At 43.3% G+C, this 19,187-nt stretch overlaps 1 long non-coding RNA gene across 1 annotated transcript; it reads right to left on the reverse strand.

Annotated features, from left to right (window-relative positions):
• Nucleotides 1–1,718: 1,718 nt before the first annotated feature.
• LOC112920215 (uncharacterized) lies at nucleotides 1,719–19,182 on the reverse strand. Its single transcript, XR_011997159.1, has 6 exons — nucleotides 19,054–19,182; nucleotides 18,488–18,809; nucleotides 17,829–18,024; nucleotides 3,663–3,810; nucleotides 3,509–3,557; nucleotides 1,719–2,353 (listed from the first exon to the last, which is right to left on the reverse strand). It is a non-coding gene; the product is annotated as an uncharacterized lncRNA (long non-coding RNA).
• Nucleotides 19,183–19,187: the final 5 nt, after the last annotated feature.

Here is a 19,187-nt window from a genome sequence, read left to right on the forward strand (position 1 = left end):
ACTCAAATACATGGAGGCTAAAGAGTATCCTACTAAAGAATGAATGGGTCAACCAGGAAATTAAAGAAGGATTTTTAAAATTCATGGAAACAAATGAAATGAAAGCACAACTGTTCAAAACCTTTGCTTTATATATGGATTGCCACATGTCTTTCTTTTGATGTCCATTAGCATAATAAATGGTTTTCTACCCTCTCACTTTATTTCTTTTAAGATTTTATTTATTAATTCATGAGAAACAGAGGGAGGCAGAGACATAGGCAGAGGGAGAAGCAGGCTCCCTGTGGGGAGCCCAATGCAGGACTCCATCCCAGGACCCCAGGATCATAATCTGACCAAAGGCAGACACTCCACCACTGAGCCACCCAGGTGCCCTCCACCCCCTCATTTTAAATCTGGAGGTGTCTTTGGTATAAAATGGGTCTCTTAAAAAAAAAGAAAAAAAGAAAATGGGTCCCTTGCAGGCAGAATATCAATGGATCTTGTTTTTATCCAACCTGATGCCCTGTGTCTTTTGATTTTGCCCATTTACATTCAGAGTAACTATTGAAAGATATTAATTTTAGTGCCACTGTATTATCAGTAAGGTCACTGTTACTGTAGATTGTTCCTTTCTGGTCTCTCTTACTTTGGGGCTCTCTCTTCACTTAAAGGATCCCCTTTAATGTTTCTTGTAGGGCTGGTTTGTTGATCACAAATTCTTTCGTTTCTGTCCTGAATACTTTTTCTCTCTTCTTCTATTTTGAATGATACCCTAGCTGGATAAAGTATTCTTGGCTGCATATTTTTCTCATTTAGCACCCTGGACATATCATGCCAGTCCTTTCTGGCCTGTCAGGTCTCTGAGGATAGGTCTGTTGCCAGTCTAATGTTTCTACCCTTGTAAGTTACAGACCTCTTGTCCTGAGCTGCTCTCAGGATTTTCTCTTTGTCTCTGAGATTTGCCAGTTTCACTGTTATATGTTGAGATGTTGACCTCAACATCTGTTGAGAGGGGTTCTCTATGCTTCCTGGACTTGGATGCCTATATCCTTCCCCAGATTAGGGAAGTTCTCTGCTATAATTTGCTCCAATATGCCTTCTTCCTCTCTCTCTCTCTCTTTCTTCTTCTTCTGGGATCCCAACTATTCTAATATTGTTTCATTTTATGGTCTCACTTATCTCTAGAATTCTCCCCTTGTGATCCAGCAGTTGTTTTTCTCTCTTTTACTCAGCTTCTTTCTCCTCCATCATTTTGTCTTCTGTATCACTGATTCTCTCTTCTGCCTCATTTATCCTAGCAGTTAGATCTTATTTTATTGCATCTCATTAATAGCCTTTTTTATTTCATCTTGATTAGATTTCAATTCTTTTATTTCTCCAGAATTCTCTAGTGTCTTCCTTCTATGCTTTTTTTCAAGCCCAGTTAGTATCTTTATAATCATTCTGAACTCTAGTTCCAACATCTTACTTATGTCCACACTGATTCAATCCCTGGCAGTCAGTACTGTTCTCTTTTTTGAGGTGTTTCCATCTTGTCATTCTGTCCAAAGAATAGATGGACAAGGGGACAAAATACTAAAATGGCAACAATTACCCCAGAGAAATATACACTAAACAAATCAGAAGACACCTGAAACCAAAAAGAAGAAGGAAAAGAAGAAAGAAGAAAGAAGAAGAAGGAGGAGGAGGAGGAGAAGAAAAACAGATAGGTGAACCGAATAGAGCAATACACTGGATCTTATGTGTATTTTGGTCTGTTTGTTAGAAAACTGGATCCCAAAATTCTAACAAAAGAAAAACTTACATGTACAAAAAAATCAAATACAATGAGAGGATAGAATGCAACTGTAAAAATGAAAATTAAAAGACAAGAAAAAAGACAAAAGAAAAGAATATAAACAGGTGAACAGAACAGAGCAATATACTATATCCTGAGTGTATTTTGGTCAACTTGTTAGAAGAAACTACATCCCAAAATTGTAAAGAAAGAAAAACTTACATTTATACAAGATAAAATCAAATACAGTGAAAGGATAGGATGTAACTGTAAAATTGGAAATTAAAAAAAGAATTGATAAAATAAGAAATAGGTTAAAAAAGGAGAGAAAAAATTTAAAACTGAAAGATTAAAGAAGAAACATGAATTCTATATACTGTGTCTCCCTAGAGCTGGGGTTTTGCAGTTCTCAGTGATCAGCCAGCTTGATCTTGGCTGGATGTTCATGCCGATCTTCTCGGGAGGGACCCGTTGCCCTGATTCTCCAGTGTCTTTGCCCGGGTGGGGTTGCACTGTCCTTGCCAGGGTCCAGGCTGACTAACCTGCTCCGGATTGCTCTAGGTGGCTTTTGTTCCCTGAAGACTTTACACTGCTCTAGAGAATGAGAGTGAAATAAGTCAATCGGAGAAGACAAACATTATATGGTCTCATTCATTTGGGGAATATAAAAAATAGTGAAAGGGAAAAAAGGGTAAAGGAGAAAAAATGAGTGGGAAATATCAGAAAGGGAGACAGAACATGAGAGACTCCTAACTCTGAGAAACGAACAAGGGGTGATGGAAAGGGAGGTGGGCAGGGGGTGGAGGTGACTGGGTGATGGGCACTGAGGGGGGCACTTGATAGGATGAGCACTGGGTGTTATGCTATATGTCGGCAAATTAAACTCCAATTAAAAATATATGTAAAAAAAAGAAAAAATAAACCACACGGATCAAAAAAAAAGAGAGAGAGAGAGAGAGAATGAGAGTAAAAATGGTGGCCTCCCAATCTCTAACCCCAGAGCCATTGGGGCCCATGCTTCAGTGCACCCCAGGGAAAAGCAGCCCATCCATCCTGTCTTGCTGGTCTCAAGGAAAGTCAATTACTCCTGTTTGCCTGGTCTCTGTCCGCACTCCATGCTCACCCAGTCTGGGACTGTTTCTATTCCAGGCACACGACCCCCTTTGGAGTCCCCAAACTCTGCAGACTCCTGTGGTGTGCACGGTTCTGCTCCTCCCGGGGGAGGAAGGGCGGTCTTGCCGGTTCTGCCACTTGCTGGGCCCCTGCTCCGGGAGCAGTCCTGCCGACTGTGCCCCGGTTCGGTTCGTGGTCTGTGGCTGCCCTGAGCTGAGAGCCCACTCCTGAGCTCACCGATTGCAGCTGGCTGCCTGGCTTCGATGCTTGTGAACTCTGCCACACTCAGGCACCCCCTGGTCCTCCTGTGACCCCCGGGATCCTGAGACCACACTGTCCCATCGAGCCCACCCTAAGGATTCTGCCCTGCTTCGTCCCCTGAGCACCTTTCAGGCAGAGACATCTCTCACCAGAGCAGATTTTTAAAAGTTCTGATTTTGTGCTCTGCTTCTCTATCACCAGCTGCCAGAGGCTCCCTCCCCACCTTGGTTTATCTTCCCATATATCGCCCCAGATTCACTTCTCCGTACCTCTTGCCTTGCAGAAAGTGGTTACTTTTCTATTTGTAGAGTCGCAGCTCTTCTTAGATAGCTGATTGAATTTGCAGGTGTTGAGAATGACTTGATAGGTACCTACCTGAATTCTTGGGACCAGACGAAACTAAGGTCTCCTACTCCTCTGCCATCTGAGGGTAAGCAGGGAGCAAAGCAAGAGGAACATCTGGTAGGAAACTTAAAGAAAATATGACTTTGTTAAACCACCACAAAAAGATAGAAATAAGATGGGGTACCTGGGTGGCTCAGTTGGTTAAGCATCTTCCTTTGGCTCAGGTCATGATCTTGGGGTCCTGGAATCAAGTCCTGTATTGGGCTCCTGTTCAGCAGAGCATCTGCTTCTCCCCCTCCCTCTGCCCTTCTCCTTGCTTGGGCTTTCTCTCTCTGTGTCAAATAAATAAATAAAATATATTTTTTTAAAAAGATAGAAATAAGATACATGACAACATATACATCAGGAAAGGGTAAATGGAGTTAAACTGTTCTGGATAAAATACCCAAAAGACCTGTATTTACAGAGGGCTGAAGGTATTAAATTTATTTTGTCACTTTTTTACAGGTTCATTCAGGCATGATTGACATACAATTTGATTAGTTCTGACATATGTAGACACCTATGATGTCATCACCACTATCAAGATCATGAGCATACTCATCATCCTCAGTGTTTCCTCACCTGGTGCCTCTCCACAAGAAAACCATCAACCGATCTGTTTTCTGCTGCTATAGATTAGTTTGCGTTAACCACCGTGTTATATAAGTGGAATCATATATTCTATTTTTTGCCTGTCTTGAGTTAATATAATTATATTGAGTTTTATCTACATTGTTGGGTGTATCAATCAATATTGTATTCCTTTTTATTAGTGAGTAATGTTCCATTATATGGAAAAACGACAATTTGTAGGGATGCCTGGGTGGCTCAGTGGTTGAGCATCTGCCTTTGGCTCAGGGCGTGATCCCAGGGTCCTGGGATTGAGTCCCGCGTTGGGCTTCCTGCATGGAGCCTGCTTCTCCCTCTGCCTGTGTCTCTGCGCCTCTCTCTCTCTCTCTCTCTGTCTCTCATGATTAAATTAAAAAAAAAAAAGATAATTTGTTTCTGCATTCACGTGTTCATGGGCATTTCAGTAATTTCCAGTGTTTGGCTATTACAAATAAAGCTCCTTAAAAAAAATAAATAAATAAAAATAAAGCTCCTTGGAAAACTTACCTATAAGTCTTTATATAGACATGTGCTTTCATTTTGGTTCTTTTGAATCTCTACTTAACTTTTTTTTTTAATTCCAGTATGGTTAACATGCAGTGTTATATTAGTTTCAGGTGTACCATATAGTGATTCAACAATTTTGCACATCTACTTAACATTTTTAACATTTCTTGTAGCTTTCTGAACATTCAGAATACAGTTATAACTTTTAATGTCTTTGTGTACTGACTCTATTATTTGTGTCATTTCTGACTCAGTTCTGATTTTTTTTCCTGTCATTATAAGTTGTATTTACCTGCTTCTTTGAATTTATGACCAGATATTGTAAATTGTACGATGTTGGGTCATGGAGACTTTCTCTTTCTATATATACATTTGAGCTTGTTCTGGAAGGCAGTTCAGTTACTTGGATACCATTTGATAATGTAGGGTCTTCCTTTTAAGTTTTGTTAGGTGGTCTCAGAACAATCTTTAGGCCAATTTGACCTGCTTCTGAGGCAATAGTTTTCTAAAGATTCTCCTCAACACCCATGGCTGGTGGCAACACCCACTACTTCTGGCTCTATGTGAGCTCTGACGATTGCTCATCCTTATCCATCACAATTGTTCTTTCCCTAGCTGTGGGTGGTGGCTGGGCATGCTTGTTCTAAGCAACACTCAGCTGGGGACTTGCAGGAAGCAACCGCATAACCCCAGAGCTCTCTTCTCACTCAGCAGCCCTCTCTTCTCCGGTACTTTGCCCTAAAACTGCTAGTCACCTTGGGTCCCCCAGATTCTAAACTCTGTCCCTTCAAATTAGAGTTGCTGCTTAGCTTTATGTGGGCTCCTCATTCCTCTCCCGAAGCCTAAGAAATTCCTCTAGTAGCAGCTTGGGCTCACTGTAGAGCTAGCTTTCCTTGTTGTTTCTCTCTTTCAAGGACCACTGTTTTGCACTACCTGTTTCCTAGTGCCTGCAAAGCTGTGTTAAACATTCTGTCCAGTTCTTTAGATGTTTGAAGTGGGAGACCATATAGCCATAAGTGGAAGTTAGGATCATTCGTTTTAGACTCTAAAAATCTAAGCAGACCCATTGTGTGTCTACTAAAAAAAGCAGAGTGAGTAACTTTAAAGCTAATGTGTGTGTTGATAAAATTAATGATAAGGAATAATCAGCCCAAAACAAGACTCAAAAGGGGAGGCCTGGGTGGTTCAGCGGTTGAGCGTCTGCCTTTGGCTCAGGGTGTGATCCCAGAGTCCCGGGATTGAGTCCCACATCAGGCTTCCTGCATGGAGCCTCCTTCTTCCCTCTGCCTATGTCTCTGCCTCTCTCTGTCTCTCAAGAATAAATACATTTTTAAAATCTTTTTTTTTAAATGTAAGAAAAACCCAAGACTCAAAAGGAGAGAACAAACATATCAATGGGTTTTATTCAATGATAAAAGGACAAAATATTCCAGTTAACAAAGAATGCCACCCTGAATAAAAAAGCAAACCCAACACAACTACATCATAAGGACACATAAAAACGCTGAAAATAAAAGGCTGGACAAAAGGCATATTGTGCGAATGTTGATTAAAAATAAGACTGGTATCACTATGTTGATATCAGATAAAATAGATCTCAAGGCAAGAACAATAGAGAACCAATGAATTCACTATGGTGGTAGGAGATTTCAACACCCCTGCTTGGAGGTGTGCAGATCCAGTAGGCAATGAATCAGGAAGGACATGGTTTAGACCATCATCAACCAGCTATCATGGACTATAGACCACTTCAGCCAACAACCACAGAACACATATCCTTCACAAACTCACCTGGAACACTCACCAAGACAGACCACATTCAGGACCATAATGTTCTCCTTAACAAATTTTAAAGGATAGGAACCATACAACATCTGTTCTCAGACCACAGTGGAATTCAGTTAGAAATCATAGAAAGAAAACTGGAAAATCCCCAAATAGTTGGAGATTAAACAGTGAGCTTCTAAATAACACAAGTCGAGGAAGAAATGACAAGAGAAATTTAAACATATTTTGAACTAAATGAAAATGAAACACAACTTATCAAATTAATAGGATGCAGTGAAAGCAGTGCTTAGGGGGAAATTTATGGCATTTAATGCACATATTAGAAAATATGAGGGGCACCTGGGTGTCTCAGTTGGTTAAACGTCTGCCTTCAGAGGCCGGGGAGGCTTTGGAGGGCGAGGAGGCTTCTGAGGAGGCAGAGGAGGAGGGGGATACCACAAGCCACAAGGAAAGAAGACGAAGTTTGAATAGTTTCTCCTATTCCTCTGTCTTTCCCTCTTCTGTTTGAAAGAAAAGGACTCTGGGGTTTTTGCTCTGTTACCTGATCAATGACAGAGCCTTCTGAGGACATTCCAAGACAGTATGCAGTCCTGTGGTCTACTTGGAAATTCATACAGATAACATTTCAAGGGAGATACCCTGTTGGTTTTGACTGGATATTCATATAAACTTTTTAAAGAGATAAGTGATAGAGCTAATCCTTATCTGTAAGTTTTGAATTTATATTGTTTCTTCCCATGTACAAAACCATTTTTTTCCTACAAATAGTTTTTGGGGTTTTTTTGTGTTATGGGGTGTAAAGGAAAGCAGAATGTTTTATCATGATTTTTGCTTCAGCAACTTTGGGACAAATTAAAAGTCTTAAACTCTGATAAAAAAAAAAAGTCTGCCTTCAGCTCAGGTCATGATCAGGGGGTTCTGGGCTTGAGCCCCAAGTGGGGCTCCCTGTCAGTAGAGTGTCTGCTTCTTCCTCTACCCTTCTCACCTGCAAGCGCTCACTTTCTCTCAAATAAATAAAAATCTAAAAAAAAAGAGAAAATAAGAAATATCTATAACCAATAATCCAAGGTTCCACCTTAGGAAACTAGAGAATGAAGAGCAAATTAAATCTATAGTAAGTAAAGGAAAAGAAATAATAAAAAGAGCAGAAATGAGTGAAATTGAAAAGAGGAAATCAATAGAAAGAATCAAAGAAACCAAAAGCTGATTCTTTGAAAAGATCAATAGAATTGATAAATCTCTAGCCAGGTTAACTAAGAAAAATAGAATGACATATTGGACACTTGAACTAATATATGTCGATTATATCTCAATTTTTAAAAAAAGATAAAGAGGACACAAATTACTAATAACAGAAATAAGAGATGGGTTATCATTGCAGACCCCACAGACATTAAAAAAGTTAATACTGAAACAGTGTGAACAACCTTGCACCCACATTTTGTTTTCTAGAAGTTGACTAATGATTCCAAAATACATATGGAAATACAAAGGAATGTAAAACAGCCATAATAATTTTGCGAAAGAACAAAGTCAGAGAACAATAACTATCTGATTTTAAAACTAATCACAAAGCAGTAATCTGGATGGTGGGGTGTAGATGAATAAAGATAGATGAATTAATCAGGATGGTGTGGTTCATTTGAGAAATAGTCTTTTCAGCAAATGGTTTTGGGACAATTGGATAGGCACATTCAAAAACACAAACTCTCTTGGGCATTTGGCTTGTTCGGTCTGCAGAGTGTAGGACTCAAGATCTCAGGGTCCCAATTTCGAGCCCCAAGTTGGGGATAGAGATTACTTAAAAACAACAACAAAACTTTGACCTTCTAATTCTGCAATCTAATGAGTGTAATGAGGCAGCTTGTTATGTTAATTTGGTCTTTTCAGGTTATTGATCAGCTTAAGCATCTCTTAGAGTGCTTCTCAAGTGTTTGGGTTTCTCTTCTATAAACTGCTGGTTCTTCTCCTTTCCCATTCATCTATGGGCTTTCCTGTCTTTTTCTCCTCATTTTATAGGCATTCTTTTTTTTTTTTTTTTTTTTTATCCTAAATGTTAATCCACTGATGCTTTTTGATGTTGCAAATACCACCTCCTAGCGGTCTGTCTTCTCTCTTTGTTGAGCTAGTGGTTAAGTAGAATTTTTCCTGATGACCCAGAATTGGTTTCAAGAACATAAAATACACTGTACCACATATTCTGTAGAAAGCTACAAACAGGGTCAGATTTATTTGGACTATTTTAAGTTTTTGGCTGTTATGAATAAGGTTGCTATGAATATTTGCATACGGTGAACAAAGATTTTCATTTTGGTTGACCAGTAATTACAATTCAGTCATTACTTGACAAATGAAGTTGCTTCCCAATCTCCTCTTTTCCCAATACATTTGTTGTCATTAAATTTGATGAGTAATCAACTATGAAACTATCTTTACCCTCAAATGATCATCATTAAACTGTAACTTTTTTCAGCTCCAGCACATTTGTTTAGAACTTCATCTGAGTCGGTGACATGAGGGCCTTCTTTACTAAATTAGTAATTTTTGAATACTGGAAGAAATATTGCAGTTGTATGCGTGTGCACTATTTACAGTGTAATGACTACAGACATAATGTACTTTTAAGTTTAATCTTCCTTGTTAACACTTTTTCTATAGCTTTCTTAAGTCTAGACAATCAACAAAACTATCAAGCCCCGATTTGTAGAATTTGCAATATCCATGGTGCAAATAATCCCATCCTTGCTGTGTTCAGGGCACCAATATTAGGTCAATGAAATGAGATTGGGATGAGCCAGACAGTAGTAGGTTACATAGCATTTCCACCATTCTGTTACAGTAGATGTGAATAATGTCTAGAGCGTGGGTAATGCTAAATGAAAAAAGGTACCTCGGAGGGTTATTTTTAACGTTTTTTTTTTTTTTCAAGGATTTTATTGATTTGAGAGAAAGAGAAAGCAAGCAAACAAGAGAGCGAGCATGATGGGGGGAGGGGCAAGCAGATTCCCCACTGAGCAGGGAGCCTGAAGAGGCAGGACTTGATCCCAGGACCCTGAGACCATGACTTGAGTCAAAGGCAGACTCCTAACCCACTAAGCCACCCAGGCATCCCTAAGAATTTTTTTTGTAATAATCTCTATGCCCAATGTGGGGCTGGAACTCACAACCTGGAGATTAAGAGTCATATGCTCTGATGTGGGAAACAAAGGCAGAAAAGAAATTAAGTTTCCTTACTCCCTACAGCCCACTGACAAGTCCTTGAAACAGGCCCAGTGACATTCCTCCAGGAGCTCAGCTGCCTCAATGTTAATACTCTGCTGAGGGCAGAAGGTAATCCTAGCCCGCCCTCCAAGGATCCTGTGAGTCTGCTTTAACATACAAAAATTCCTTTAGAAATTTCCTTTATCTCTACCCCCCAAGATATGTGTTGACAATCATCCCCCAAGCATATGACTCACCAATGTACATCTGATGGGTCTCAACTCAGGTTTGATTAGACGGTAATAAGTGACTTTTTCACAATAATAGCTAGCCAACCTCAAGGTCCTGGAAACCTTGCTCCCAAAATTCCTTAGAGCCTTGCACTCTCCCCAACCCCCTCCCAATTTGAAAGTCTATCATGGGCCACCCCTCACGATCCCAGGGAAGCTCTTCCTGCCCACAGGTCCTGGCCATGGAAACTACTTTAATGAAACCACTGCTTTGTACCAAAGAGATCTCAAGAATATTTTCTTGGCCTTGGGCTTCAAACCCTAACGTTCCTTCCTACATCATATGACGCCCAATACAGGTGGGCCTTTGAGTCCAGTCTCCTCCGGACTTTGAGCTGTGGTACAAGCTTGGTACTTCCTCTCCTCTCCTTTCACTGTCATTCCAGGGGCCCTTCAAGGAGTAGTCTTATTGGAACACTTTCATGCTGATTGCTCAGGCTGCAATCCTCTAGCCTGTGGCTACTCTACAGGAAGGAGAAAGCTTGCCTTTTGGCTGGAAGTTAGTACCCTGGCTGGAGTGGTAATAAGACCCAGAAACTTGATACCCTCTCTGTATCCTGTCCTTCTACAAGGTTGTCTACCTTGGGCACCGGACAGCCACCTAAATCACCAGGATGGCTGTCAATGTTGACTCCTATGTGAGGTTCCCTCCTGACTGATCTAATGTGATCCCCTCCACATCCTGGTCTAGCCGCTTCTGAGGCCTCCACTGGGAGCCAGCAGAAATCAGTACCCAATGGAATTAAAGCCCAACTGGGGACTGTTTCCCACGGAAGTTGGCTATAGGGACTACATGTGTTGAAATGTCACTTAGACCATGATAGATTTCTATCTTGACTGTTTTCTGTCAATGTTCTGACTTACTATTTAAATACAAAATTGGGTAATTTCCCCTTGTAAAACTTTCATAGTGTTCTCCGTGGGTTAGAAATGGCAGGGCAATAATGCGGCCTTCCGGGCATGGGACGGCATAGCATGGTTTCAGTCCATTCCCCAGGTACCCATTGGTAGCCCAGGATGTGATGGGGAAGGGGAGGGATGCCAGCATCCCCCCTACGGGGCCTTTTACTCTGGGATGCCTTCATGGTAAGGCAGGATGGTGATCAATAATGTTTCTTTGGGAGACGCCTCCGGTCACTTTTGACACATGGAAACTCTGACACATCCTGCATGGCACACCATCCAGGAATTGGAGGATTTTGGTGATAGACCTTCTCTACTTTTCTGGGAGCTTGGCCTCAGTAGGCTTCTTCTTCAGTTCCCAAGGACTCTTCCTTGGGGTGCTTTTTAACCCATTGGAAACAATTTCAATCACAGAATTTAGGAAAGGACTGATGATCTGTAACACTACATGGCTTCAGTAGGATGTTAGATCTCTCTGCAGGCAACAGGGCAGAATGTGTTTGCCCAATGTATCTGGCTAGTAAACTCCCTCCTGACATACTGGATAATTATCTAAGTAGGCCTCCTCCAAATAAACCCTGGTTGCTGGAGGAAAAAGGCCATCCCAGAAGGGGACTTTCATACACAGTTTCCTCCTCCTCCTTTTTTTTTTTTTTTTTTTTTTAAGATTTTATTTATTTACTCATGAGAGACAGAGAGAGAGGCAGAGACACAGGCAGAGGGAGAAGCAGGCTCCCTGCGGGGAGCCCGAAATGAGACTCTATTCTGGGTCCCCAGGATCATGCCCTGGACCAAAGGCAGGCGCTAAACTGCTGAGCCACCTGGGCTACCCAGCCACCCAGGCTAGCCTGTTTCTCCTCCTAATAGATATGAGGGCTTCTCCCTCATTCATGTCCCAGGTTCAGAGATATAATTGGAGCCAACTGTGCTTAGTCTCCCTCAGGATGAGACTGTAAGGAATATTCCCAAGCGTGCTGCCCAAACCCCATCTTCTCTGGCCTGACATGGACTGCATACTCCCCTTTATTGGCAGTAAAATATGGCGTCTGCTCCTCTGTTGGAGCTGAGGAGCTCTAGAACCAGGAACCCTTTCTCTCCCTTCTGGCAGCACTATACCTCTTCTGCTCCCCGCCTTCCCCTCCTCCTGTTTCTGCAGCATGCTGGGTGTGACCTGCATAGCTTGCTTCTAGACTAACCTCCAGGCACAGCGGCTCCTTCTCCTCTCACTGTCCAGGAGCAAGAGCACCCCCTGAACTTAACCCAGCCCACTCCAGAATTCCCCACCAGTGTCTCAGGTAAAAATTGACAATGGAAGGATCCAGGTGGAACATAATTTGGTATCTAAGTTAAGTTTGTTGGTTTAATTAAGATAGACAGGTCTTTAAAGTTATCAGCACTAAATGTGAAACTTTTATTGTCGAGGTTTGCTGAAGGTCAAATAAGGTTGGGTAATCTCTGTTGCAATTTGTTAGTTAAAAGGTGACTAAAATGATGGTTAATTGTCTCCAAATTTTCACGGGTAATTATTAAGATAGCTTTCAAATTCTTTGGTAACCTGAAACCTTAATGTTTTGCTTGAATGATAAATGGGATTAAATTCATTGGACATCTAGGTCTTTTCCAAATGGATAAAATGCTGAAGCGTTGATGACTAGATGTCAGTTTGTGCTTTTGACTTCTAATTGGAAAGGAACTAAGGATATTTGAATCTGTTGGTAAACATGCTTTGTGCTTACCTGACTCATAAATTCACCACCTAAAGAGTTCTGGTGTGACAGTTCACAATTGGTTACTCCTTAGTTTTCACAGGAGACTAAGGTTTCTAAGAGTGCAAAATTCTCCTAACTGTAATTAAGATTGATGGGAACAGGGGAAGCAACTCTGTAGAAAAGTAGATGTGTAACAAAGATATAAGGAATGGGAATGCATTTTTGTTAAAGGTAAAAGAAGGTAATTTTGTCCTAAAGGAAGCTGGTTGATTGCAAATAAATGACTTGGGACAAATTCTGAATGCAAAGGAAAGTTGTAGAAAGCTTGTGAAGGAAAATCCTTGGAAAGGAATTTTAGGTGTGGTCAGGACAGACTAAGATTGAACTGAATGAATTATAAAGTACACCGGTAAAAGACTGAAGTCCGCTTTCTCTCTGTTCAGAAAGATAAGTTTTCTTGAATTGTTGGTCTGCTCTTGATAAGAACATCTAGAGTTGTTTTCTCTTTGCCTGCCCAGAAAAACCAGTTTCTATGTTTTTGCCTTTATCAGGTCTTTAATATCCCTAATCCTATTTAGCCATGTGCTTTAAAACTTTCCAAGGTTTTAACAAACTTCACTGAGATTTAAATTATGAACAAAGTCTCATTGACTAATTAGGCTTGTTTGGTATGTTACCTTCTGGTATAAGGTCATCATCATTCAATATTCTGGCTATCAGAGTGTTCTGTGTCACAGAAACAACTGAGTCTCCTTGTCGATTGCATCATCATGAACTCAGATCATTAACAAGGTCCATTTCTGAGTTTTTCTCATTTCTAATCTTACTCTCTTGCAAAATGAGTTTCATCTTCAAGGAGGTTCACATAAGGGAATTTTTAGGGCAAATACAGGTATTCAATATCTTTAAGATCATAAAACTGAAATGGGGAAGAATTTCCAGAACTAGGTAAAGCTACATTCAAACTGAACAAGAGGGCAGCCCAAGTGGCTCAGTGGTTTGGCACTTCCTCTGGCCCAGGGATCCACTTCCTGGAGACCTGGGATCGAGTTCCACATCAGGCTCCCTGCACCAGACAGCCTGCTTCGGTCTCTGCCTCTCTCTCTCTCTCTCTCTCTCATGAATAAATAAATACAATCTTAAAAAAAAAAAAACCTAATAAAAGTAGTAACATGGGACTAGATGAACTAAAAAGACAATTGTTTGAAACACTGCTGGTTCTCTGATATTTGCTATCCTGGGTTAAGGACACTTTCTTTTAAGATATCTATGACTTATAGAAATGTGGCAAAGTATGCATTTATGAACAAATTAAAGCATTTAACTTTCTACTTACCTGGACCCTCTAAAATTGAGGGTCTCAGACTGAGACCTGGTCTCAGTGAGCATTCCTTCTTCCATGACAACCATGGTCATTTACATAAGTTCACCAAGAACCTGTTCTCCTTGTAACATGACACCCTTGGAAACACTGGTTATTTTAGCAAAGCTTTGACTGGAATGTCCTATCCGAGAAACACATGCATAGACCTAGGTAGGACCAAACGGCCTTCAGGAACTGAGTGGACTTAATGAAACCTGGAGCCATAAATCCACCTGGAACTGTTGGCCTGATGCCTGGCTAGAGAGTTCCCAGAGGCCTTACCAGGTGAGTAAAGAATGTCACTTCCTGACAGGTGCAGGAACCTCCATATACCTTGGGGATCTTGTGAAGAGGAATCTATCCACACCTACAGGTATTGCAGGGTCTGATGGCAAGTACTGGGCTTGGCTTCTGGCCTGGAGAGGCTACTAAAAGTTCAACCTACAGATTTCTTATAAAAGTTCCAGCAGAGGGATCCCTGGGTGGCGCAGCAGTTTGGCGCCTGCCTTTGACCCAGGGCGCGATCCTGGAGACCCGGGATCGAATCCCACATCGGGCTCCCGGTGCATGGAGCTTGCCTCTCCCTCTGCCTGTGTCTCTGCCTCTCTCTCTCTCTGTGTGACTATCATAAATAAATTTTAAAAAAAAAGATTTAAAATAAATAAATAAATAAAAGTTCCAGCAGAGCCGATTCTAAAAGATCTATATGTTCAATCATTATTCTTGCTGAGCTTATGTAAATAATTAGGCCAAGTTTGTTAAAACTGGACTTGTCTTTCAAATAAATTAGTCCTGTTTGGCTATCTCTGATGAAAAATGAGGATTATTTTAGAGTGAAAAATTATGTTCCAATAGCCCACCATTGTGGATGTCAAATCCTAGTTCTGGTTGTCTTTGATGTTTGCCTGAACTAGACAACTGGAGGTAAACTTCAGAGAAACTGCTACAATAGCTCATACACTCTCCTTGTTTGTTATTCTGTGGGGATACTGATAGGACCCCAAGGGCATATGATTATTTGAATAGCTGAAAAGTGGGACTGACTCCCCAATAGTGCAATCCAACTACCACCCTGATTCCGTGTGGTTAGAATGACATAGGCAGAGGGAGAAGCAGGCTCCCTGTGGGGAGCCTGATGCAGGAATCGATCCCAGGACTGCCGGATTGTGACTTGAGCCAAAGCCAGATGCTCAACCACTGAGCCACCCAGGTGCCCCAACCCCACGTCATTGGACTAGATGACGCACTTGGACAAGTGTCCTTATCTCCTGAGACAAATCATCTCCCACTTGCCAGTGATTCCTTATAATTAGGACATTGTTCCAGCTAGACCTCAAAGAGGGCCTCTTGATGGTTTCATCACTCATAGTCATATTTATCCTCCTAGAAGCCACCTCTATTATTAAAGATTTTATTTATTCATGAGAGACACACAGAAGAGAGGCAGAGACATAGGCAGAGGGAGAAGCAGGCTCCCTGCAGGGAACTGGATGCAAGACTCAATCCTGGGACCCCGGGATCATGCCCTGAGCCAAAGGTGTCACTCAACCACTGAGCCACCCAGGCCTCCTGAAGCCACCTCTGTTAATGTACAATTGCAAGTAAAGGATTTAGCTAAGCACACAATAGCCCTCCTGGTAAAACGAGCCTCAAAGCTCACTCTGGGACAATCCCTGAATACCAGGCTATGCTTATAGATATGGCTGAAATATACCTAAAACCTGTCAAACTTTAAACCCAGCTACCTTTTTGCCTAGACTTCAGCATCATACTTCTATAGAGCACAACTGTTCAGAGGTTATTGATCTTGTGTATTCTAGTCAACCAGATGTAAAAGCTTCCCCCATCAAAAATCCAGATGACAGTTGGTTTACTGATGGCAACAGTGTTATGGGCAAGGGATTGAAAAAAGCTGGGGATGCTCTAGTGCTCTCGTGCTTTGCAATTGCCAAAGCCTTAAAAATTAATGTTTGTACTGACTCCAAATATGCTTTCCTAGTCCTACATGCCCACAGAACAATTTGGAAGAAAAGGGAATTATCAAAAAAAAAAAAAAAAAAAAGGGAATTATCAAGCCATAACTCTCCAATCAAATATGGACCTGAAATTATTACTCTTTAGGCTGTACACCACCTACCTAAGGAGGTAGCTATAATTCAAAGGACATCAGAGAATAAAACCTTAGAATCTAAAGGAAACAATTCAGTAGACCATGCAGCCAAGCAGGTAGCACAAAATAAACAAATATTAAGTATTTTACCAGCCTTAACTCCAATGAAGTCCATTGTCCAGTTATTCAAACCAAGAAACGCACAGGACTGGCTTGTTAATAATGAGAAAAAAAAAATCCTTATGCCCAAAATAACCAACAGAAGGTAATATAGGGTTTACACTAGGCTTCTGATTAAAAAGGCCATGGAGATGACAAAAAACTTTGCTAAGATAAACTGTCCCTAGATTTGGACTCCTTTGGTCCCTACAAAGTGACAACAGACTGTCTTATTACATAAATTCAAAAGAAATTCTCCAAAACCATTACCATGACTGCAGTTCAGGGAGGCCCAGAACTAAACCAGTGTCCCCCAAGGGGACACCAGGGACTGTGCGGCTCTAACATGTGTCCAATGGCCTCCCCCAGGCTGGATAGGATGCTGGACTCTGGGTGTTGCTTGGACGCACAGACACCGTATTAAAACCATTACCAACCCAGCCAAACTTCCAAATTTATTTATTTATTTTTTTGTTAAAGATTTTATTTATTTATTCATGACAGACAGAGACAGGCAGAGACACAGGCAGAGGGAGAAGCAGGCTCCACACAGGGTGCCTGATGTGGGACTCGATCAATCCCAGGTTCCCAGGATCACACTCCAGGATGAAGGTGGCGCTAAACCGCTGAGCCACCTGGGGCTGCCCTCAAAGGGCTCTTATTTGTTATTCCAATCGGGTTTTGTTTTCTCTCAGGTCTCTCCACTTGGGGTCAAGACTCCTTTGCTGCCCTAACTTCAAGCCAATGGATAATATCCACACATGCGGTCTCCCCTGGACTCAGCTTCTTCTGCTGTCATCACTCCTAATCTATATAAACCTCAACTGATCCGTGGTGACCCACAGGCAGGGACATCTCTGTGTCCCTACTCAGTAGAAGGAAATTACAGAAGATACCTTCCACCTTCAGCAACCTTAAAGATTAAGGGTCAAAATTGTTCAGGGGGGAATGAGTGGGAAACAAAGGCAGACAAGAAATTATTAAATTTCCTTACTCCCTACAGCCCACTGACATGTCCTTAAAACAGGCCCAGTGACCTTCCTCCACCTCAGCAGCCTCAATGTTAATTCTCTGCTGAGGGTTAACAGGCAATCCTAGCACCTCCCACCCCCAGGATTCTGTGAGTCTACTTTTATACAAATTTCTTTGCAAAGTTCCTTTATCTCCATCCCCCAGTATGTGTTGGCGATCATCCCCCAATACCCACTAATGTACATCTGAAGGGTCTCGTGACTCAGGTTTTATTAGATGGTAATAAATGATTTTTTCCCAGCAATAACTAGCCCCTCAGGGTCCTGGAAACCTTGCCCCCCAAATTCTTTAGAGACTTACACTCTCCCCAACCCCCTCCCAAGTTGAGTCTATCATGGGCCACCCCTCATGATCCCAGGGCAGCTCTTCCTGCCCACAGTCCTGGCCCCTGGCCCTGTGCATTAATGAAACCTTTTTACACCAAAGATTTCTTCTTAGCTGTCAGCTTCAGACCCTAACAGCTTCAGACCCTAACATTTTTTCCTACATCAGCTCCACGGACTGAACCACCCAAGCACCCTGAAGTAAGATATCTTAGCCTAGGTCAGAGGGCTCCAGCAAATGAGGGCTGTGGCAGGGTAGCTAGTGCAGGTCCTCCCCACGTGCCCCCCCACCCCGGAACAATTTATAACATTACCTGGATGGCCCTTGGTCACTACCTGCACTCTGGGGCAGGCAACTTCCAGACCCTTACAGTGCTAGAGGGACACTGGCAGGGCCCTCTTGGTGGGTTCTGTCAGCGGCGGCAACCGGAAGCCACGTGAGGGAGGAATCCTGGGGAATGGGAAGCTGAAATGTGGTGGATACGAGATCTGGCAGGATCTTATCTCTGTCTGTTGAGGACACAGGTACACTTGAGGTCTGTTAATGATACATAGCTCAGTAGGAATCCCAAACACACTAGAATGGGGGGGAGGGGTCCCTGGGTGGAGGTGAGTGTCAGTTTGATCTGAGGGGTCTGGATCACAGGAGGGAGGGTGATGCATCCCCACAGTGGTCTTGACCAACTGGCAAGATGGAGCCTGTGGGTGTGGAGGGCAGAGGAACAGGCTGGAAAGGGAAATTGTCCTTGAGGAGATGGAGGAGGGGCAGAAGATGGGGAGGTGAGGAGCCCAGAAAGGGAGACGTTCCTCAGCAGGTCACCCTTGCCCCTGCTCACTGCCAGCAGTCTCTCAACCTCCGCTGCAGTGTCCCCTCCCCAGGGCCCCAGCCACACCATGGTCAGCAGGTCTTCCCCCTCCCCTCAGTTTGTGACCACACTCAGAGCACCCCCGGCCCACAGGGGGCCCAGCTCACCTCCATCTCCCAGGGCTGTGTTCAGCAGAGCCTCCAGGGGCAGGCGAGGAGGCTGGCCTAGTGGGAGGGACAGGGCTCCCTCCAGGCAGGGGGGCACTCACTCCCTTTGTGCTTCCCTGGATTATTCCTCAGGCAGGCTTAAGCCGGGGAAGGCTAAGAGCAGCCCCCCACCCCGGCCACGGTGGGCAGGGCTGACAGGGCTGACCTCCTTTCAAACAGGGATGGACTACTGATTCTCCCTCTCCAGGCATCTGCGAAGGGCAGGCTCTAGTCCAGCACCAACGGGCGTCAGGACGGCCCCGGAAGATTGCCGGCCGCCGACCTGCAGGACGTGGAACAGCGGACCGCATGGCCACTCAGTCCTTTCTTGGGAGCCCCCCCCCCCAAGCTCTGTATGCACTCGGCCAGCTCTGCCCACACCACCGCACCCCTGTAGCCCGCCCCCGACCTCTGGGCACCAAGGCGAGGCTGGGTCTACGCTCACTGCCGAGCCCTCAGCACCAGGCAGGGCAGGCACCCAGTGCACCCCGCTGAACGAACGCAGGACTGCGTGCGCGCGTCCGTACCGGGCCCCCCGCGGACGGTCACAAACGTCCTTGGGCGCTGGGGAAGCTCCGTCTCGCAGGCCCGCAGGAGGGTGCTCCCGCGGACAGGGGAGGCCACATGCACGGAAGCGCCCGAGAGCCTGCCCCCGGGGTAC

Source organism: Vulpes vulpes, chromosome 14 (genome assembly GCF_048418805.1).
Source record: "Vulpes vulpes isolate BD-2025 chromosome 14, VulVul3, whole genome shotgun sequence".
Lineage (NCBI taxonomy): Eukaryota > Metazoa > Chordata > Mammalia > Carnivora > Canidae > Vulpes > Vulpes vulpes.